Genomic DNA, 23751 nt, shown 5'->3' with positions numbered 1-23751 from the left:
CGATGCCCCAATGACAAGATCAATGTAAGGATTATCAGACAGATAAGGAGCTTTCCTGAGCCTGTCTTTTCAGTTTCCTCTCCCAAGGGGTGGGGGGTGCAGGAAAGGATAAAATGAAAATGAACTCTCATGCTTAAACAAGTCACTGAGACTCCTGAACTGCAACTCTGAGTGGTCAGTACATCTGCCAGAAGGCTCATGACATCCCTTCCCCACCCCTCTGCCTGTGCACAGCACCTGCATCACCTTGGCTGGACCCAGCAGCCTTAGTCTGACCTGTCCTGTTTTCCAGCCTGCAGACAGGAAGATGCCCCCAGGCAGTGCCCTGTGAACAGGCAGGATCTGTAGGGCCAGGGGGAGGGCACAGAGGGTGGGATGGTCTGTGAGCACTGACAGGGAAGAGACATGGACAGGGAAACACCTCCCAGGGGGAGAATCTACAGGCAGCGGGGAAATGATCAGACATGAGAGGAAACTAAACCCAGAATTGTTATGGGAGGGAGAAGAGAGAAAAGTCCCTGTGATCCCCTGCAGGTCAGATCCCTCCTGTGAGCAGCCCCCTGGCCTCCTGTCCCACCCAGCAAAGCCTCTGCCCTCAGGGCCGGGGGCTCCAAGGCATGAAGCAGCTCCTGTGCAGCCAGAGCTGCAGTTCCTCTGCAGAGCACAGGGGCTGAGAGCAGCTGCCCGGCACTGTTGGTGTCTGGGAGGTGGCTGCACAGCTGGGGAAGGGTGACGCTGTCTGAGTGCCCGGCTGCCTCTGCCCTGGCCTCTCTCACACCCACCCTCACCGCATTTTCCTTCTCGCTCCCCTGCTCTGGGTCACTGCTGTTGGGATCTTGTTCTTGCTGTCAGGCTCTCTGGGGATGGCAGTTTCAGCTGCAGAGTCACAGCCTGATCTTGTGGGTCCTTTCCTGCAGGTGTGTCCATGGGAACACGTGTCCCAGCTTTGCTCTGACCTGTGGGCTGTGGCAATGCAGTCTGTGGGGCTGGGGAATGAGCTGAGTTTCCCTTAATCAAATGCCATCGTCAGGACACTTGTATATCTCGTTGAGGTTTCCTTAGAAGCTCTGTACTACCCTCCAGGCTGCAAACCTGTCCTACAGCATCTGTGTGTTATCTTAAAGCCCCATGGAGAAGCACAGAGATGCTGCAACAGAGAAAATGTTGTTGGGTTTGTGAGATGAGCCGTGTGTGTCCTGGGCTAAACGTGGGGTGCTTAGACCTTGGGAAAGGGTGAGACCTGTCATGGTCTGAGGTGGATCCCTCTGCTCTCAGCAGTGCCTGGTGGCTTTTCAGGGTAACATGGGAGTGTGATCTGCCCCCATCTCAGAAAGGTGCCAGCCCAGGGCAGCTGGAGCAAGACAGAGGGACAGAGCAGCTGCCCTCACTCTGCACTGACCCACAGGCACCCTCTGGTCTTGCAGGACTCGCTCTGTTCTCCCTGAGTGCAGCAGAAATGCTGAGGGTTTCTGACACCCAACAACATTCTCTAGGGGAGCTGCGGGACTAGACTGGATGATCTTTCGAGGTCCCTTCCAGTCACTAACTTTCTGTGATTCTGTGAAGCTGTAAAAAACCCAAACATTTCAAACTTCATTCTACCATCCTGTTTCATTCTGGTGATACTGCAGATGCTGACAGGCCCTTCTTCACCTGCAGCAGTTTCAGATGACAACTTTGAACCCCAGGTCTGGCCCCTGCCACTATTCCCATGCCCCCTGCTGCAGAGCAGGGCTGACTCCTCAGCAGCCAGCGGGCACAGGCCCTGCTCCTCACGGCACCTCCAGCCAGCACCACCCAGGGCTCAGACACGGAGCTGAGGGAAGGTCTGGAAAAGGACAAGGGGGTGTGGAGCAGGGGAGAGTGTATGAGAAATGGCTTTGATTTTGCTCAGAGAAATTTCCCCTGTCTTGTCACTGTCTTTTCTTCTTTTGTCAGTGTCCTATGTCCAGAGGCTGCAGATGTCCAACAGCAGCTCCATCACCCAGTTCCTCCTCCTGCCGTTCACAGACACACGGGAGCTGCAGCTCTTGCACTTCTGGCTCTTCCTGGGCATCTACCTGGCTGCCCTCCTGGGCAACGGCCTCATCATCACCACCATAGCCTGGGACCAGCACCTCCACACCCCCATGTACTTCTTCCTGCTCAACCTCGCCCTCCTCGACCTGGGCTCCATCTCCACCACTGTGCCCAAATCCATGGCGAATTTCTTCTGGGACACCAGGAACATCTCCTACACAGGATGTGTTGCACAGCTCTTTGTCTTTACCTTCTTGGTAGTAGCAGAATATTGTCTCCTCACCATCATGTCCTACGACCACTACGTTGCCATCTGCAAACCCCTGCACTACGGGACCCTCCTGGGCAGCAGAGCTTGTGTCCACATGGCAGCAGCTGCCTGGGCCACTGGTTTCTCTATTCTCTGCTGCACACGGCCAATACATTTTCACTGCCCCTGTGCAAGGGCAATGCCCTGGGCCAGTTCTTCTGTGAAATCCCCCAGATCCTCAAGCTCTCCTGCTCACACTCCTACCTCAGGGAAGTTGGACTTCTTGTAGTCAGTGCCTGTTTAGCATTTGCGTGTTTTGTGTTCATTGTGGTGTTGTATGTGCAGATCTTGAGGGCCGTGCTGAGGATCCCCTCTGACCAGGGACGGCACAAAGGCTTTTCCACCTGCCTCCCTCACCTGGCCGTGGTCTCCCTGTTTGTCAGCACTGCCATGTTTGCCTACCTGAAGCCCCCCTCCATCTCCTCCCCATCCCTGGACCTGGTTTTGTCCTTTCTGTACTCGGTGGTGCCTCCAGCAGTGAACCCCCTCATCTACAGCATGAGGAACCAGGAGCTCAAGGATGCTCTGAGGAAACAGATGACTGGATTTCTTCTGAAGTAATAAACTGTCTCTAAATTCTTCTATATAAGAGTTATAGTCTAACTCATTGCAGGTTCATCCTGTGTGCAGTATTTTTTGTTTCTCCTTGTGTTTGTTTATTATTAAAATATTTTAATTCCCTTTGTAATTCACTGCCTGCTTTTCTTTTCTCACTGAGTGGCTGCGTCAGTGACCAATTCATGCTCTCTGTGTTTAAGTAAAATAAAGGGACCTTCCACAATTTTTTTCTACTGACATTGTAACTCCGAGGCCTTTCTGGAGCTGCAGGGACAGTTCCTGTGATGGGAAGAGGGGAAACGTATCCATCATGGCAGCCCTGCCAGGGAGCACCAGCGCTTGGTCTTCCAGAGCTGTTCTGGTTCCACTCCCACACTCTCTTTCTCATCCCTTGTGTTGGTGCAAGGCCTGAGTGCTCTGGCAGCTTGGTCACGTCCTGCTGTGTGTCAGTCCTGTGAGCGCAGGCAGGGACAGGCCACGGGCACTGCTGTGACAGAGCTGGCCTCACAACAGCCTTTCCAGATAGAAAGGTGATCTCCTATGGGTAGTACATGATGGTTTATGTCTTCAAGCATATGAGTATAAAAGTGTCCCACAGATTCAAACACCATTGTACAGCTGAACAGCGTGTGTGTGCAGGGCTGGCACACAGCAGTGTCCTCTCACAGCCAGGCTCCTGCCAGAGACCTGCAGGACCAGCAGAGCAGGGGCTGGGCTGTGCCCCTGTGCACTGGACACCCCGTGGAAGGAGCCTCAGGTCAATCACCATGGACTGGCCCCTCACAACCACCATTTGCTGCCCTGGCCTATCTCCCCAGCTCACAGAGGTTGCTCTTCCCTCCATGGAGGGACCCTGAATGAGTAGGTCAGAAATCCATGTTTGCACTGTGGGACAGGCAGTTTCTCGAGGTCACTTCACATTGGGAGTAACAGCCCATGGGAAACCACCCACTGGGATCTTCTTCCTTGAACTGAGGTCCCTGCGTCCATTCCTCATGATGTGGGTGTCCTGGTTTTGTTAAAAACAAGTTTCTCTTTCAGTGAATTTTGCCTGTCAGCTATAGCCTTCATATTAACTGCATTTTCCTGGAGAACCAGACACATGTTTTGGTAAACCTAGCAATGGAATGCAAACTTATTGATAAGCATGGATGGACATCTCGCGAGAGGGGCGACGAGAAACAAGTGACTAAGAAACTGACCAACTGTGTATAACATTCCATTCACGTGAATACTTCATATAAAAGTGGGAGATCACAAGGATCTCGTCCCTTTTGCCCTTTTCCCTTCTGCTTATGGCCGACCTTAGGAGAGGATCTTGCTGGTCGTCCCTGAGAACTGAGGCCTAGTAAGAGACTGAATCCAGCTCCGCTTGGTTGTAGAGTCTAATCCAGGACTTTGGTGGCCGGCTCTGCAGTTGCTGAGACTTTCAAGATTGGTTTTGTATATTTTGTATTATTTTCTCTATTCTTATTAGTAGCATTAGTAAAACATTGTTAATTTTTCCAACTCTCTTCTCTCTGTCCTTCTTTCCCTCCCGATCGCCTGTCCTTAGTGGGAAGGGGGGAGAGGGAGGGGCAAAAAGGGGGAAGTGGGGGGGGAGAGGGGGTTAACAATACATCTGCCAGGGTTTGATTGTCACCCCGCAATCTAAACCTCGACAGATAATTGGCACCCAACGTGGGGCACGAGAAAGGGGCAAATGTGAAGATTTTTGGCTTTTCTACTGCTCTGACGTACATTTCAGTTTTCTTGGCACAGTGCCAACTCATAGAGTTGTGATACTCGCGTGTCTGTTTGCTTTGGATATTATTTAGTGGTATTAAGGTAAAGTGAATTACACTGATTTAAAGATGCTATGGCATAAGTTGTATCAGCTGTTTTCTACATTGTGCTCACTGATTCCATATCTGTGTTGGGCTTTCTTTTTAAATCGAAGTATTCATTATATAACAACAAGGAACTGGACAATGATTATGATGATACTGTGTGGTTTGTCACTGGTTTATTTCGTTATACTGCAGCTGCTAATGAATTTCTACTCGCTTCTGCTTTACCTTGAAAAGCCTCCAGGAGAGATTAAAGAGCAGTACAGCTCTGTGTTTGCTAATTGGTCAAGCGAGTCTTTAGAAAGGCTGACTAACAATACTTTTGTTTTTTCGCTAGGACAGTTCGCAAATGTTTTAGAGGATTTTGAATATCCTTGGAGTTTGGATAGAACTTTGATGGTGTTATCTGGTTTGCTGAATGTGTGTCAGTTTGTGCTTCTGTTAAGAGAAATGGCGTTCAACAGGAGGTTTGCGTCTCTTTTTAGTCCTGAGATTTGCGGTGCGTCTTCGGAAGCTTTAACAAAAAGCTCTCCTGGCCGCTCGAGAAAGAGCAAAACAGCAAAAGCTGCAGCTGCTGCTGCCCCAACCGCGGCTTCGCAGGCTGAAGGTACAGCTCCTACGCAGAGTTCCTCTGCCGCTGCTGATAACATTACTTCTCCAGCCTCACAGGCTAAGGCAGCCCCCCTTTCTTCACACACTGGGCACTGTTGCTGCTGTAACCACAGTAACCACTGTGACAGTCATTCAGACTCTGGAAATGAATCAAATGATGGTAAACCCGTATCAGCATCAGTTGCCGGTTGTAAGAAAGTCACTAGAAAGACTACCCGTGCAGCAGATGATGGCACAGGGCCAACATCAACCCAAGGGGCACCATCAGGACAGGGAGGAGATGAAGTGTCCACCACTCGGTCCTTCTCTCCAGGTGAGCTGAGAGATCTGTGAAAAGACTTTAGTCGTCGTGAAGGCGAGAATATTTTAACCTGGCTGCTCCGATGCTGGGACAATGGGGCAGAAACAATTGAATTGGAAGGTGGTGAAGCCAGGCAGCTGGGATCTCTGTCAAGAGATTCCACCATTGATAGGGCAATTTCAAGAGAGTCTAATGCCACTACCCTCTGGACCCGACTCCTGGCAACTATGAAAGTAAGATTTCCCTACAAGGAAGATTGTATATCCAAGTTAGGGACATGGAATACTATGGAGAGAGGTATTCAATTCCTGAGAGAATTAGCTGTGTGAGAAATCATCTATTTTGGACCAAACAGCCAAGAGGGGACAGACCCAGATAGAATCAATTGTACACGACCTCTGTGGCGCAGATTTGTACAAAGTGCACCACCTGCATATGCTAAGTCATTGGCAGGAATGGTCTGGTCAGCTGGAGGTAGACAAGATATTACTGAAGTGATTGAGCAGCTCCGGAACTCTGAGGACAGCCTTGCTGGTTCTCTATGGGCTTGTGTCTCTGCTGTGGAGAAACTGTGTGAAAAATCTGATGACCGGTTTGAAAAGCTGTTGCAAGAAATCAAAGAACTCAGAGAAGACTCGTACCATTCACAACCTACACAAACCTATGTTTCAGCTGTTAGGAAAAGGCGTTTCCAATCTCGAGAGAGAGGACAGAGGCAGCCCACAAAAAGAGGTTCACTGTGGTTCTTCCTACATGAGCAGGGAGAAAACATGAATAAGTGGCATGGAAGACCTACCTCAGAACTTCAGGAACGAGTACGTGAGATCAAAGGAAAAACTCCTAGGAAGGTGTCTGCTCCAGTTTACAAAAGGAGCAGAAGAGATTCTGATGCTCTTGAAGGAACCTCTAATTCACACCCAGAGACTGTGCAAAACAGAAATTAGAGGTGCCCTGCCTCCAACCAGGTGGAGGAAAGGGATAACAGAGTTTATTGGACTGGCAACATAAAGGTGACCTTTTCCTAGCTCGGTGGGCCCATGATGCTTCAGGGCATCAAGGTAGAGATGCAACATAGAAATGGGCTCGCGATCGAGGGGTGGATTTAACTATGGACACTATTTCACAGGTTATTCATGAATGTGAAACTTGCGCTGAAATCAAACAAGATGAACGGTTAAAGCCCGTATGGTATGTGGGGCGATGGTTAAAGTATAAGTATGGAGAAGCTTGGCAGATTGATTATATTACACTTCCACAAACACGTCAAGGTAAGCGTTACGTACTTACAATGGTGGAAGCAACCACTGGATGGTTGGAAACATATGCTGTACCTCATGCTACAGCCCCAAATACTATCTTGGGCCTTGAAAAGCAAGTCCTTTGGCGACACGGTACGCCAGAAAGAATTGAATCAGACAATGGTACTCATTTCAAAAACAATATTATAGACAATTGGGCCAAAGAACATGGTATTGAGTGGGTATATCATATTGCATACCATGGACCAGCCCCTGGGAAAATTGAAAGGTACAATGGTTTCTAAAAACTACACTAAAGGCACTTGGTGGTGGAACCTTTAAAAACTGGGAGTCACATTTAGCAAAAGCCACTTGATTGGTCAACACTGGGGGATCAACCAATCGAGCCGGGCCTGCCCAATCAGAAATTCTACGGACTGTAGAAGGAGATAAAGTCCCTGTAGTACACATGAAAAACATGTTAGGAAAGGCAGTCTGGGTTCCTCCTGCCTCAGGCAAAGGCAAGCCCATTCATGGGATTGTTTTTGCCCAGGGACCTGGCAGCACCTGGTGGGTGATGCTTAAGGATGGAGAAGTTCGGTCTGTGCCTCAAGGAGATTTGAGTTTAGGTGAAAATATTCAATACTGAACTGCAGGATGTGAATTGCCATACTAACAGTATTTAATAAGTGTCTTTCAGATCAAGACAGTGATGATGAAACCAGAGCTAGTTTCTTCGAGTGGCGCCTGACATCTTCTTCGAAGTTGATGTCTTTAACCCACAAACAGTGGTCATGAGATGCACTTGCACCATTTTTCCTGCCCTGGGAGACTGTCGTGACAAAATGAACTTAATGAACTTTTTAAAGGATGGTCCACTGATTAATTAGTCCTGTGTATATATGCACATATGTGTATATATATATATAGTAGTAGTGATTAATTAGATTGTATTGACAGATTGTATTGATAAGGTTTAAGTGTTCAGTGAATGGTATATTATAAGGGGTGGAATGTCCTGGTTTTGTTAAAAAACAAGTTTCTCTTTTAGTGAATTTGCCTGTCAGCTCAAGCTTCCTATCAGCTGCGTTTTCCTGGAAAACCAGATACATGTTTTGGTGAACATAGCAATGGAATGCGAGGTCATTGATAAACATGGATGGACATCTCGCGAGAGGATGCCATCAGCGTGCCCGGGCTCGGAGAGGGCAAACGGCGTCTTGGGGACGTCAAACACAGCCCGACCAGCCAGCCAAGAGAAGGGATTGTCCCACTGGGTCCAGGCTTGGTGCAGCCTCACCTGGAGCACTGTGTGTCGGGCTGGGCCCCACCATTTGAGAAGGACTTGAATGTCCTTGCATGTCCTTGCATGCATCCAGAGGAGAGGAACAGCTCCCACTGGCTCCAGCCCGGACGCTTCTGCCAGCTGGGAACAACCCCGGTCCTGACACCAGCCTGGTGGGGAACAGCTCCAAAGCCCTGCACATGTGTACGTTCAGAGCCTTAAACAGCAGCACCTACAGCTGCAAAACCTTCTCCCTGATCCTGGCACAAGCCGTTCCCAAGGCTCTCATGGCCCACTCGTTGCTGGTGACAGCTTTGCTGTTGGGGACACCGCTCTCCAGCAACCCATGAACCAACCCCACTGGTGCCCAGTGCCATGTCTCTGCAAGGGGGACCCCTCTGTGCACAGGGACCCCCTGTCCCCGGGGTGGCCGTGCCAGCACCCCCCGCCACCCCCAGCCCCAGGAACCCAGAGCGAGCGGAAACCACAGCTCTGCAGATACAAGAAAATGACAGAGAGCACAGGTCTGAAAAAACATAAATCAATATATTTACCAAAACAAACAAACACACAAAGAAACAAAACTATGTACAGAAAAAACAACTACAGATAAGTACAAAAAAACCTAAAACTCCTGTCTACTGTATAACCCACCCACCAACATTATTGCAGCGGCTGCAGGCAGTGGCTGGGGAGCATGTTCCTATCCGGCTGCTGGTACGTCCATCTGTGATCATCAGCTATGCATCCACATCCATTGCCTCCTCCATCTCTGCATCTACCTCCATGTCTTCCTCTGTCCCTTCGTCCACATCCATCATCTCTTCCTCCACCATCACATCAACCTCCATCTCTTCTTCCATCACATCTACGTCCATCTTCTCCTCCATCTCGCCTTCCTTGATCCCAGCAGCCGGACATGCAGCTCCCCAGCAAGAGCTGGTGTATCCTAAGCCAAAATACAAGCAGAAAAGTGCATTGGCCCTGCCCTGACCAGCCCAGTGCACCTGTGGGACGGGGGTCTCAGCACCCCTAACCCCTCTCACTGCCCAGGGAGAGCTGTGGTGTGACAGGACCCCATGGTATGTCCCCAGCAGGAGCTGCCTGGAGTTTGGGCAGCTCCTGGGCCACCAGCACCCACGGGCCAGCACCTGCAGCCAGTGGATCCTGCGCTTTGTGCCCTTCAGCAGCTTTGGGAGTGACGCGGTCTTGCAGATGTGCGGGAGCAGAGAGGGCAGGGGTGAGCAGCCATGTCCCTGCCCTGTGGGGCGCCCCAGGCACAGACCCCAGCCCCACACCTGCCTCGGGACCCAGAAGCTCCTTACCTTGCACAGGTGGGGTTTTTGCCTCTGCGCTGCTCCCCGGGCAGGGCTGGGCTGCCCTGGCTCCAGCCTGGAAAGGGGCAGAGGAGGCACGGGCTCAGGCTCCGGGCAGCACCAGCTGCTCCCGCTGAGCATCCCTCTGACACGAGCCCGGGGTGCCCTGGGCTCCCATGGGGACGTGTCCCCCAGGCAGGGATGCTCGATTTCAGCAGGGGACGAGCAGCCCAGAAGGGCTTCTCCCAGCCCGTGGCCTCGCAGGGGTGGGTGGAGAGGACGAGCTGAGCTCCTGGTCCCCAAGCTCCCCAGAGTGGGGTCCCATGCCACGCCATCCCCCCAGGCAGTGGGGGCTGTACCTCCAGCAGCGCAGTTTTCCTCTTCTTCAAGACCTTCATAACAAAAAAAAAGTGGGAAGGGAAAGACGGGACTGAGTTGGTGGGAGCAGGTGAGAAGGTTGGATTTTGCAGCCAAGGCACGGGGAATGGGATACAAGGGCTGGACTGGGAACAGGACAAGCGGTAAGAAAGCGAAAAGGGAAGACAGGATGGGCTTTGCTCAGTGCTGGTGGGATTCTCTTTGTTGTGGTCGTTGCCGGGCACCAGCGCTGCGGATGGAACATGGGCCGTGACATCACACCTGGGTGCATGGGCACTCTGGTTTGGCTGCGCAGCAGGGATGGGGATGACACCCCTCAGTGGTGGTTATGGAGGTACTACTCTACCCCCTCCACCGAATTTTTAATCCCAACCAGTTCTACTTCCATGCAGCCTTGAGCGGTTCTTCCCAACCGTCCCGTCATGCCCGGCAGCCATCCTCACCCCTCAGCTCTGCAGATACAAGAAAATGACAGAGAGCACAGGTCTGAAAAAACATAAATCAATATATTTACCAAAACAAACAAGCACACAAAGAAACAAAACTATGTACAGAAAAAAACCACGAAATACAACAAACCACAAAAGTCCCTCTCTAATGCACAACCCACCCACAAAGCCCAACAACATCATTACACCATCTGCAGGCAGTGGCTGGGGGAACACAGGGGACCTGGAGGGGACATGAGGATCACGGGGGGGACACGTCTCCCACTTTTCCCTCCCTGCGCCACAATTTACCCCCAATTCCCTCCGGTTTTAGAATCCCTGAATAATTTGGGTTGGAAAAGACCCAACCGTTCCCCTGACACCTGAAATCAAAACACCCGACGCTGATTTACCACGAATCCCTTTGGGCCTCGAGCGTTTTATTCCCCCCGAGCGACCCCCGGATGAAACACTCGGATGCTCAAGTTCTCGCGTTTGCAGCAAAATCCCCATTTTGCCCTGTTTTTGTTTCTCAAACTGGGATGAACTCCCCGGGCTCTTCTCAAACGCAAAATAACGGGGGTTTCGCTTCCCTCTGGGCTGGGCTTTGCTGCTGCTTAATGGGGATAAACTGGGCATTTTTATCAGCGTGAATTTCCTTAATTAGGATCTTCCCCACAATGCGTCCGCGTCTGTTGGTTCCAGTGGGAGAATCTTGATCTGACACAATTTATTTAAACAATGTGAAAAGGCGTCTGTGCCGGCCCTGCTCAGAGGGGAGCGTCAACACCATCTGCACGATCAAAACACCCCCAAAAAAGCAAAAAGCAAACGAGACGCAAGCACAAAAATCCTGACTTCACGTCCCTGAGCTTGAGGATCTGGGGGATTTCCCAGAAAAAGGGCGTCGGGAGAGGCCGGAAACGCCGCCGTCACCTCAGGGCTGAAGGACGCCATGGATCGGGCTCCTTTTCCAGAGTTATTGTCAGAAAATGCAGGTGTTTCGGTGAGAAAAGCTGCACTTAAGCCGGGCTTAGCGGCGCCAGCAGCAGAGGGACCACGGGGTCGGCCGCTGTCTTGGCTGATTCGTCCTGGTGGTGAGGAGGAGCGTGGTCTGAACTGCCAGGGCACGGGTGGAGGGGTCGGGGTCCCGCTCCAGGATCCCGAGGGCTGGAGGGAGAGAAATGGAGCCGAATTGAACCCCCATGTCTGCAGAGACACCCCCGGTGTCCCCCTGAGCTGGCTCAACTGGCCAGGAGAGAGCGGCTGCGTGGGAATGCCCAAAATCGGCCAATTAGCCAACTGTTTTGGGTGGAAAAGCCCCTCAAGGTCATCGAGTCCATTAACCCAACCCCGGCACTAAAACGTCCCCAAGAACCCCGTCTGTTCACCCTCCAGGGATGGTGACTCCAGCACTGCCCTGGGCAGCCTGTTCCAGCGCCCCACAGCCCTTTGGGGAAGAAATCACCCCCAATTTCCACCCTCACCCTCCTTCTCCAGCCCCTCACCAGCTCCGTTCCTTCCTCTCAGCTTGCTCCAGCTCCTCAGGGTTTTCTTGGCGTGAGGTGATCCCAACACCCCTGACGCCACCAGTTGAGCCCTGAGGTGATTCTGGCGCCATTTTGAGCCCTGAGGTGATTTTATGCCCCTGGGGCCACCATTTTGTGTTTTGAGGTGATTTTATGCCCCATGGCCACCATTTTGAGCCCTAAGATGATCTTCATGCCACCATTTTGTGCCCTGAGGGGATCTTGATGCCCCTTGGGCAGATTCTTTGTGCTTTGAGGCAATTTTATGCTCCTGACACTGCTGGTTTTTGTGCTGAGGTGATTTTATGTGCCTGGGGCCACCTTTTGGAGCCCTGAGGTGACTCTGGTGACATTTTGAGCCCTGAGGTGATTTTGGTGCCATTTTGAGCCCTGAAGTGATTTTGTTTCCCCCATGTTGAGCCCTGAGGTGAATTTGGTGCCATGTTGAGCCCTGAGGTGATTCTGGTGCCCCTGGGGACGCCATTTGGTGTTTGTTTTGAAGTGAGTTTAGTGCCATATTGTGCTTTGAGGTACCGGTGCTGGGGGGGCCTGAGTCCCTTCCCCAAACACACCAGGTTTCCCCTCACCGTGACGTTTTCCAGCAGCTCATAGGAGCGGCAGAAGGTCTCCAGGCCCTTTGGCGCGGTGTCGTTCTTGCTGAAGTTGCACAGCTCGCAGACGTTGTCGAGGAACCTCAGCTTCTCCTCCACGCTGTTTGCTGGGCTCTCAATGAACTTCACAATGAAGTCCAAGTTGTCTCTCCAGAACTCATACACCGATAACCAGCTGGTGTCTGGTAATGGACAGCAGGGAGGGCTGTGGAGAAGCCACTTCCTGCCGGCCCCACGGCCTCTGGGCAGGTGCTGTGTCCCCTCTGTCCCCGCTGTCCCCTCTGCACTCCCTGTCGCGCTGTCCCCTCTGGCCCCTCTGGCCCCGCTGGCCCCGCTGGCCCCTCTGGCCCCTCACTCACGCGGCAGCAGCCGGAACCTGGTCACCTCGTCGCGCTGCCGTCGGGGTCTGATGGCCTGGGGAACATTCACCTCCTCCCAGGCCACCCGGGGCAGCTGGGGGGTCTCTGCTCCATCTCGCGGGGAAGCTTTGGTGAAAAGGAAAAGCTTCAGCAAAAAGGAAAGTCTTCAGGATTTGAGACGCACTCGGGAGCTCCTTGCCACGGAAAGATGTGGGATGGTCCTGGGAGATCCTCGCCACGAAGAGGCGTGAATTGAGATCAAGAGCTCCTCGCCACGAAAACATGTGAAATGAGCTCGGGAGCTCCTCGCCACCAAAAGACGCGGGATGAGCTCGGGAGCTCCGCACACGAATCTGCCACCGGCAGCTCGAGTCGGGTTGTGGTTGGACTCAATCCGAAGGTCTCGTCCAACCCAAACGAGTCTGTGACTCTAAAGAGACGTGGGCTGCGCTCCGGGCTCGCGCTGGTCCCGTCGCCGTCCTGCCACAAAGTGCAGCCGGGCCCGGCGCCGTGGTGACCACAGGCGGTGTCACCAGTGAGGTGACAAAGGGCCCCATTGTCACCCCACAGGGGACCGCTGGGGATCTCCAGCCAAGCCGAGGATGGAGCAGGTGACACATGGGGGGTCCAGGAGGGTTGGAGGCTCCAAACTGCTCTGGGCTCAAAGGAAAGAATCGAAGAGTCATAGAATCGTGGAATAAAGGAATCGTAGAACCTTGGAGTCATAGAATCATGGAATTGAAGAATCAGGGAATCAAGGCATCATAATATCCCGGAATCAAAGAATCATGGGATCATCAAATCAAGGAATCATAGAACCTTAGAGTCGTAGAATCTTAGAATCGAAGAACCAGGGAATCAAGGAATCGTAATATCCCAGAATCAAAGAATCATGGAATCATCAAATCAAGGAATCATAGAACCTTAGAGTCGTAGAATCTTAGAATCGAAGAACCAGGGAATCAAGGAATCGTAATATCCCAGAATCAAAGAATCGTAGAATCACATAATCATAGAATCAGGGAATAACAGAATCATGGAATTACAGAAAAAAAAAAAAAAAAACATATCACAGAGTCATAGAATGAAATAATTGTAGAAACAAAAAGTCAAAGAACCATGGAATCAAAGAAACGTAGAATCTAAGAATCAAAGAATCATAATATCCTAGAATCAATAAATTATAGAATCAATTAATTATAGAATCAAAAAATCAAAGAATAAAAACATCAAAGAATAATAAAAATCAAATAATCACAGAATAATCAAATCATAGAAACACAGAATCATAGAATCACAGAATCAACGACTCAAAGAATCAAAGAATTATGGAATTGCAGAACCATAGAATCATGTAATGATAGAATCACAGAATCAAAGAACTGCAAAATCACAGAATCATCGAATCAAAGAATCACAGAAGAATCAAATCAATCAAGAATCACAGAACCATCAAATCTTGTGCCCCCGTCTGCCATCATACCCCCCATTTCATTCATTTCCTTGTGCCCCCCGTAGCCTCCCCCAGTCTCCTTGTGTCCCCCAGTCCCTTTGTGCCCCTCATATTGTGCCCCCCCCTTATAAGCCCCACCTTGTGCCCCCTAATTCCATGTGCCCCCCCAGTCTCCTTGTGTCCCCCCCACTCTTGTGCTCCCCCCTCTTGTGTCCCCCGGGTCCCCTTGCTCCCCCCACTTTGTTCCCCCACCCCCATTTCCCCCATTGACCCCCTCCCCCCAGAGCCCCCCCGGGCGGCCTCCACGACCCCGCAGAGCCGCTTCCCCTCAACAGCTGCAGCCTGCGGGGGGGCCGAGGGCGGGCAGGGCACAAGGCACATGGACCTGGCTTTGCACGTGGACCGGGCCTTGCACGCGGATCCAGCCTGAGGCAAAGACCCGTCCTTGCACGAGGACGCAGCCTCGCACGAAGGCCCCTCTGTGCCCCCCCAGCTGGACATGGGCCCCTCATGCCCACCACTCCGTGTCGACATGAGGGTCCTCGTGCCCCCCAAAAGCACTGGACCTGGGGGGGTGGGGGCTCCTTGTGCCCCCCTCCCTGGACCTGTGGGGTGGGGAGGATATGGCCCCATTTTGAGGGGGGGGGTCCACCAAAAGCCATTGAGGGGGCCCCTGTATCATTGGCAGCACTGAGCCGGGGCGAGGGGGGGGGCGGGGCTGAACTCCCCAAAACTGAGGGGGGCCCACCCAAAGTGGGGACCCCCCCCGGCTGACACTTTTGTTGCCAAAAACCCTCACATTCCCCCTGTTATAAATGAAGACAAGTTTCTAAGCCAATTAATCAATTTTATTGAGCAAGCGAATTTAAAGCAAGCAAGTAATTAGGCAAAACAGCACTGGGTGACCGGGGGAAGCTCGGTTCCGCCACCGGGCACACCCTCCAGTCTTCGTGGGTGCTTATATACGTTTTTACACGTGTTCATGCATTGGTTGATGCTGTTCGCGGGCTTCCAGTGGCTCTTCAGGATTGGTGGAAGGTGTTGCTATGGAAGAATTTGCTGTGGAAAATGATGCCTTTTGAGCCACTTGGATGTCAAAGCTGAGTCACTGGGGGGGTGCTTGTCCTCTGCACCCCCACAGTGGGTGCACCTCCAGCGGCTCAGTGGCACCTCGGCAATGGCCCTGGCCAGGGTGCTCTGGGGCCAAACAAAAGAAGCTGTTAGCCTCAAGTACCAGAGAAAGAAGGAGCAATCCTTACAAACTGAGGGGGGGAAGGGGAAGGAGGGGGGGTTGCATCCAGGCATTCAGGCCTTGGTTTTAACTGTCACTACAAAGTTCTACAAAACAGAATCAAACTTGTATAAACACAGTTACTGCTTACAACAATATGCATAATATAACACAACATACATAATACAACTGAGTTCCACTTGATTTGATCAACAATAACAATTTTGATCATTTACTTATTACACCCCCAAAAAAGAGACACCTTTTCCTTGTAAAATAGATGTAAATGGACCAGCCCCCCCCACCTGTGGAAACTGAGGAATGGCGGGGGTCTCCCCCCGAACCGCCCCCCCCCCCCGCGAGGGTTTCCCCATCCCAGTGGGGCTCCCCCACAAGCACAAGCGCCCCTCCAGCTTGGGAGCACCTCTCTGTGCTGTACAGAGGGATGGGGGGACCCCCAGGAATGAACCCCAAAAATGGAGGAGGGACAAAGGGACAAGGACACCCCCCGCTCAGGGCTTGGGGACCCCCGCGGGATCTCGGGACCCTCCCCCAAGTTTTGGGGACCGCCCCAAAATCTGGGGACCCCTGTTCAATTTGGGAACTCCCCAGTATTTAGCGCCACCCCCCCCCCCCAATATTTTGGGGACATCCCCCCAGGGCTTCAGGATCCCCCCCAGGGATCTGGGGAACTCTCCCCAAGTTTTGGAGACCCTTCTGGGCTCTGCAACCCCCCCAAATTTGGGGATCCCTGGTCAGGGGGGTCACGGGGTCCGGCCCCCCTCCAGGTTTTGGGGTGTTCCTCCCTTATCCCAGGGCAGGGGGGACACCCCACAACCCACTGGCCACTTGGGGACCCCCACATTTGGGGGGAAGGAGAATTTCCCCCCTCCCCCCTGGATCTTGGGGTCCCTCCCCTCCAGGTTTGGGGGGGGCCCCTTTCCCCTCCCCCGAAGTCCCCCCAAAATTCTGCCAAACCAGCTTTGGGTCGAGTGCGTCAAACCAACGAAACTGGAGGAACCCCAGGGGACAACGGGGCCATCAAGGGCCATCAGAGGCCACCATTGGGACAGCCAGATGGCCGTGGCCACCACGGGGACGGTCACCATCAGGGGACACCACAGGGGACAGCCAGGGCCACCAGGGTCACCGCAGGGGTGGCCGTGGCCACTGGGGACGTGAGCAGGGTCACCGTGGGGTCAGGGCCACCACAGGGACAGTCGGGGCCACCGTGGGGTCAAGGCCACCGCGGGGTCAGGGTCACCACGGGGTCAAGGCCACCGTGGGAACGGTTGCGGACGGGAACCAAACAAGGTGACACCAGTTCTTGGAACCGTGTCGGAGCCGTCAACTCTGTGTGAAGGGGGGACACGGGGAACCTGGAGGGCACATGAGGGTCACAGCAGGGGACACGTCCCCCACTTTTCCCCCCTTTCCCCCCATGACCCAGAGAGACGTATCAGCTTCTACGTTTACATAACAGACCTCCCTGTCAACACGGCTGTGTCAGGAAGTCAAGGATCCGCAGCACTCTAAGATCTGCAGCCTTTCCCTGTGCGTTTGGGGAGCACTGGACATGGCAGTCATTGCAGCCTCGCTCACTGTCATAGCACCAAATGTCAGCGAAAGGCACCAGCACGAAGCAGCCGGTGCCTCCTGCAGCCGGCCAAGCCAACAAAGGCGGTTGCCGCCCAGTATAGAAGGTTACGTTTCGAAAGCTCCAACTGCTCCTCCAGCTTTAGTCCAGGAAGGTTCGTTCCGACTTCAGCCGTGAGGTTGAGAATCTTTTTACTCCATCAGCCTCTGAAACCATTTCTACCAAAGCAGAAGTTGCTGGCCGTATTGTAATAAAAGCTGATTGTGCACAGCCCGACATCAACGGTCAGCACGAGGTCAGGAAAAACTCCTGGGGCACTGAGGATGAATTTGGTGCCTCTCACCCTCGTCTCCTCCTCTGCTGTGGCCACCACATGGAGAGGTAACACAGCCAGACAGAGTGACAGCACAGGTGGCCAATCAGAGAGAGCGTCACCTCAGGGAAGGGCAGGCCCAGGCAGAGTGCCAGCCTAGGCAGCCAATCAGAGGTCACATCTCAGTTGAGGGGCGGGTACTGCAGTGCAGGACTCTGAGCAGCCAGTGACCAATCAGAGCCAGCATCACCTCAGGGAAAGGGTGGCCCAAACCAGGGCAGAGTGACAGCCCGGGTGACCAATCAGAGAGAGCGTCACTTCAGGTGAACTGCATCTGAGCAGCCTGACCAGCTGGGGCCAATCAGAGGCCGCTCTCAGGGAAGGGCGGGCCCCAAACAGGGCAGAGTGATGGCCCAGGGGACCAATGCGAGGCAGCATCACCTCATGGGGGAGACGTCCCTTGCAGACAGGACTGCGAGACCCGCTCCTGCCAGGTGGGACTTTGCCTCCAAACGTGGCGTAGCCTCTTCATTGTGACATCACCCTCTGCCGTTGTGTCACAAAGCAGCGTCAGCGCTGAGGTCGGCGCAGCAGGGGATGAGACCAGGGTCTCCCTGCGCCTCGGTCACTCTCGATCTTGAGGGAACTGAGAGCGCAGAGTTTTTGGCTCATTCCTGAGCAAGGAAGATGCTTGTTACCTGCACCTCAGCAGGTACCGAGGGACACACAGAGAAGGTTGAACGTCTGAACGGGTATGTTTGAAAACTCCTCCTCCCCTTTCCCCAGGTGTGTTTTCCACCTCGTCAGCTGGGGTGGGTGGAGGGTGGGCAGGAGAGGAACACGAGGGCAGCCTGAGAGCTGGGGGTGGAGGTCAGTTAGGGGCAATGGGAGTCAATGGGGATCAATGGGGGTCAGTGGGGGTCAGCGAGAGTCGATAGGGGGCAATGGGAGTCAATGGAGGTCAATTAGGGGCAATGGAAGTCAATGGGGGTCAATGGAAGTCAATGGTGATCAATGGGGGTCAATGGGGGTCAACGAGAGTCGATAGGGGGCAGAGGGATTCAATGGGAGTCAATGGGGATCAATGGGGATAAATGGGGGTCAATGGGGGTCAACAGGAGTCGATAGGGGGCAGGGGGATTCAATGGGGATCAATGGTGATCAATGGGGGTCAATGGGGGTCAATGGGGGTCATGAGAGTCGATGGGGGTCGCCTTTCAGCCTCTTCATGAATGCAAGCACTGGGCCCAGAAGCCTTTGATCTCTGCAGAATGAGGGACAGCTCCATTTTGGATGGGACAGAGAGAGTCCCAGGGGTGGCCCAGACACAGCCTGCCGCGGTAATTGTGAGAGCTCAGCTCCGTCCTGCATTGTGCTCTGCAGGGTGGGTTCTGTCCCTGAGCCTGCTTGGTTTTCCTCTCCACGGGGACCAGAAGGACACCAGCGTGTCCTCTGTTGACCGTGGGTCTGACTTGTGTTCCTGAGGTTTCCTGAAGAGGTTTCCTTGGGAAACCTGGTCAGCTCCTCACCAGGGCTCTGCCTTAGGAAAGGGGCTCGAGATCCTCCGAGGGGTGCGAGGAGTTCTCTGGGAGAACAAAAGGGGTTGTTTCTTCCTGATGAGTGTACGCTGTGAGCCTGTTGAGAGCCTCCTGGAACAGGCAGGAGGAATTTCCCCTTGCAGAGCGGTGTGTGCTGTGTCTTGGCAGATCAGGCTCAGAGCAGCAGGGCCCAGACACCAGAGGGTTTCTTTGGCGCTTCCTTGGTAGCCCATTGCTTGCCAGCATGCATTGACATTCAGCCACCCTCCCTCTTTCCAGTCTGCATTTGTCTGCAGTTCTGCCAAGAGAAGGGCCAGAGATAACCCGGCTGCTAAAGAAACGCTGCGAGAGGGGAGAAACACACCCCCCTGGCAGCTGTTGGACTGTAGGGGCACAGGCTGAACCTTCTCTTGAGAGGGTGGAGAACAGGAGCAGCACAAGTGCCGATCGGATGCTGGGCACAGTAGCACCACAAGTGTGTGTGTCACAAACCCCCGTGGACAGCGTGTGTGTCACAAACCCCCCTGGACAATGTGTGTGTCACAAACCCCATTGCACAGCGTGTGTGTCACAAACCCCCCTGGACAGTGTGTGGGTCACAACTCCCCTGGACAGCGTGTGTGTCACAAACCCCATTGGACAGTGTGTGTGTCACAAACCCCCCTGGACAGCGTGTGTGTCACAAACCCCATTGGACAGTGTGTGTGTCACAAACCCCCCCAGACAGCGTGTGTGTCACAAACCCCATTGGACAGTGTGTGTGTCACACACCCCCCTGGACAACGTGTATGTCACAAACCCCATTGGACAGCGTGTGTGTCACAAACCCCATTGCACAGCGTATGTGTCACAAACCCCATTGGACAGCGTGTGTGTGTCACAAACCCCATTGGGCACCGTGTGTGTGTCACAAACCCCCCTGGACAGTGTGTGTGTCACAAACCCCATTGGACAGCATGTATGTCACAAACCCCAATGGACAGCGTGTGTGTCACAAACCCCATTGGACAGTTTGTGTGTCACAAACCCCATTGGATAGCATGTATGTCAGAAACCCCACTGGACAACGTGTGTGTCACAAACCCCCCTGGTCAGCGTGTGTGTCACAAACCTCATTGGACAGCATGTGTGTCACAAACCCATTGGAGAGCGTGTGTGTCACAAACCCCATTGGACAGTGTGTGTGTCACAAACTCCCCTGGACAGCGTGTGTGTGTCACAAACCCCATTGGGCACCATGTGTGTCACAAGCCCCATTGGACAGCGTGTGTGTCACAAACTCCCCCAGACAGTGTGTGTGTCAGAAACCCCTCTGGACAGTGAGTGTGTGTCCTGGTTTTGTTAAAAACAAGTTTCTCTTTCAGTGAATTTTGCCTGTCAGCTATAGCCTTCATATTAACTGCATTTTCCTGGAGAACCAGATCCATGTTTTGGTAAACCTAGCAATGGAATGCAAACTTATTGATAAGCATGGATGGACATCTCGCGAGAGGGGCGACGAGAAACAAGTGACTAAGAAACTGACCAACTGTGTATAACATTCCATTCACGTGAATACTTCATATAAAAGTGGGAGACCACAAGGATCTCATCCCTTTTTCTTCCCTTCTCCTTATGGCCGACCTTAGGAGAGGATCTTGCTGGTAGTCCCTGTGAACTGAGGCCTAGTGACAGACTGAATCCAGCTCCAGTTGGCTGCAGAGTCCAATCCAGGACTTTGGTGGCCGGCTCTGCAGTTGCTGAGACTTTCAAGATTGGTTTTGTATATTTTGTATTATTTTCTCTATTCTTATTAGTAGCATTAGTAAAACATCTTTAATTTTTCCAACTCTCTTCTCTCTGTCCTTCTTTCCCTCCCGATCGCCTGTCCTTAGTGGTAAGGGGGGAGAGGGAGGGGCAAAGAGGGGGAAGTGGGGGGGAGAGGGGGTTAACAATACATCTGCCAGGGTTTGATTGTCACCCCGCAATCTTAACCCTCGACAGATAATTGGCGCCCAACGTGGGGCACGAGAAAGGCGTAAATGTGAAGATTTTTGGCTTTTCTACTGCTCTGACGTACCTTTCAGTTTTCTTGGCACGGTGCCAACTCATAGAGTTGTGATACTCGCGCATCTGTTTGCTTCGGATATTATTTAGTGGTATTAAGGTAAAGTGAATTACACTGATTTAAAGATGTTATGGCATAAGTTGTATCAGTTATTTTCTACGTTGTGCTCACTGATTCCATATCTGTGTTGGGCTTTCTTTTTAAATCGAAGTATTCATTATATAACAACAAGGAACTGGACAATGATCATGATGATGTTGTGTGGTTTGTCACTGGTTTATTTCATTATACTGCAGCCGCTAATGAATTTCTACTCGCTTCTGCTTTACCTTGAAAAGCCTTCAGGAGAGATTAAAGAGCAGTACGGCTCTGTGTTTGCTAATTGGTCAAGCGAATCTTTAGAAAGGCTGACTAACAATACTTTCGTTTTTTCGCTAGGACAGTTCACAAATGTTTTAGAGAACTTTGAATATCCTTGGAGTTTTGATAGAACTTTGATGGTGTTATCTGGTTTGCTGAATGTGTGTCAGTTTGTGCTTCTGTTAAGAGAAATGGCGTTCAACAGGAGGTTTGCGTCTCTTTTTAGTCCTGAGATTTGCGGTGCGTCTTCGGAAGCTTTAGCAAAAAGCTCTCCTGGCCGCTCAAGAAAGAGCAAAACAGCAAAAGCTGCAGCTGCTGCCACTTCGGAGGCTGAAGTTACAGCTCCTACACAGAGTTCCTCCGTCAAGGCCATTGCTGATAACATTACTTCTCCAGCCTTAAAGGCAACCCCCCCTTCTTCACACACTGGGCACTGTTGCTGCTGTAACCACAGTAACCACTGTGACAGTCATTCAGACTCTGGAAATGAATCAAATAATGGTAAACCCACATCAGCATCAGTTGCCGGTTGTAAGAAAGTCACTAGAAAGACTACCCGTGCAGCAGATGATGGCACAGGGCCAACATCAACCCAAGGGGCACCATCAGGACAGGGAGGAGATGAAGTGACCACCACTCGGTCCTTCTCTCCAGGTGAGCTGAGAGATCTGCGAAAAGACTTTAGTCGTCGTGAAGGCGAGAATATTTTAACCTGGCTGCTCCGATGCTGGGACAATGGGGCAGAAACAGTTGAATTGGAAGGTGGTGAAGCCAGGCAGCTGGGATCTCTGTCAAGAGATTCCACCATTGATAGGGCAATTTCAAGAGAGTCTAACGCCACTACTCTCTGGACCCGACTCCTGGCAGCTATGAAAGTAAGATTTCCCTACAAGGAAGATTGTATATCCAAGTTAGGGACATGGAATACTATGGAGAAAGGTATTCAGTTCCTGAGAGAATTAGCTGTGCGAGAGATCATCTATTTTGGACCAAACAGCCAAGAGGGGACAGACCCAGATAGAATCAATTGTACACGACCTCTGTGGCGCAGATTTGTACAAAGTGCACCACCTGCATATGCTAAGTCATTGGCAGGAATGGTCTGGTCAGCTGGAGGTGCACAAGATATTACTGAAGTGATTGAGCAGCTCCGGAACTTTGAGGACAGCCTTGCTGGTTCTCTACGGGCTTGTGTCTCTGCTGTGGAGAAACTGTGTGAAAAATCTGATGACCGGTTTGAAAAGCTGTTGCAAGAAATCAAAGAACTCAGAGAAAACACGTACCATTCACGACCTGCACAAACCTATGTTTCAGCTGTTAGGAAAAGGCATTTCCAATCTCGAGAGAGAGGACAGAGGCAGCCCACAAAAAGAGGTTCACTGTGGTTCTTCCTGCATGAGCAGGGAGAAAACATGAATAAGTGGCATGGAAGACCTACCTCAGAACTTCAAGAACGAGTACGTGAGATCAAAGGAAAAACTCCTAGGAAGGTGTCTGCTCCAGTTTACAAAAGGAGCAGAAGAGATTCTGATGCTCTTGAAGGAACCTCTAATTCACACCCAGAGACTGTGCAAAACAGAAGTTAGAGGTGCCCTGCCTCCAACCAGGTGGAGGAAAGGGATAACAGAGTTTATTGGACTGTGCAAATATGATGGCCTGGTACAACACACCCCCAGGAGTACAAAGCTTTAGTGGACACTGGTGCTCAGTGCACAATAATTCCTTCTAATTATAACGGAACGCAATCCATCAATATTGTTGCAGTGACTGGGGGATCCCAGGAACTGACTGTTGTAGAGGCTGAAATGAGCCTAACTGGAAAAAACTGGCAAAAGCATCCCATTGTGACTGGTCCAGATGCTCCATGCATCCTTGGCATAGACTGCCTCAAGAGAGGGTATTTTAAGGACCCAAAAGGGTATAGGTGGGCATTTGGTATAGCAGCTGTGGACACTGAGAAAATTGAACAGCTGTCTGATTTGCCTGGTCTTTCAGATGATCCTTCTGTTGTAGGACTGCTGATGGTTGACGATCAGCAGGTGCCAATTGCTACCACGACGGTGCATCGCCGGCAATATCGCACCAACCGAGACTCTTTGATTCCTATCCAGAAGTTGATCCGTCAGTTGGAAAGCCAGGGTGTGATCAGTAAGACTCACTCACCTTTTAACAGCCTAATCTGGCCAGTGCGTAAGTCTAGTGATGAGTGGGGGTCAACGAGAGTCGATAGGGGGCAGAGGGATTCAATGGGGATCAATGGTGATCAATGGGGGTCAGTGGGGGTCAATGAGAGTCGATGGGTGATGCTTAAGGATGGAGAAGTTCGGTGTGTACCTCAAGGGGATTTGAGTTTAGGTGAAAATATTCAATACTGAACTGCAGGATGTGAATTGCCGTGCTAACAGTGTTTAATAGGTGTTTTTCAGATCAAAACAGTGA

General features: G+C 52.0%; 1 pseudogene across 1 annotated transcript; it reads left to right on the top strand.

Moving 5' to 3' along the window:
* The first annotated feature begins 1961 nt into the window (after positions 1 to 1961).
* LOC309446613 (olfactory receptor 14J1-like) lies at positions 1962 to 2890 on the top strand (annotated as a pseudogene). The gene has a single exon. The product of its transcript is annotated as an olfactory receptor 14J1-like (transcript).
* The last annotated feature ends 20861 nt before the right edge of the window (positions 2891 to 23751 follow it).

This window comes from Streptopelia decaocto (genome assembly GCF_964273445.1).
Source record: "Streptopelia decaocto genome assembly, chromosome: 15".
NCBI classification, from domain to species: Eukaryota; Metazoa; Chordata; class Aves; order Columbiformes; family Columbidae; genus Streptopelia; species Streptopelia decaocto.
Note: the sequence above shows the minus strand (reverse complement) of the source record. Positions and strands in the feature narration are given on the sequence as shown.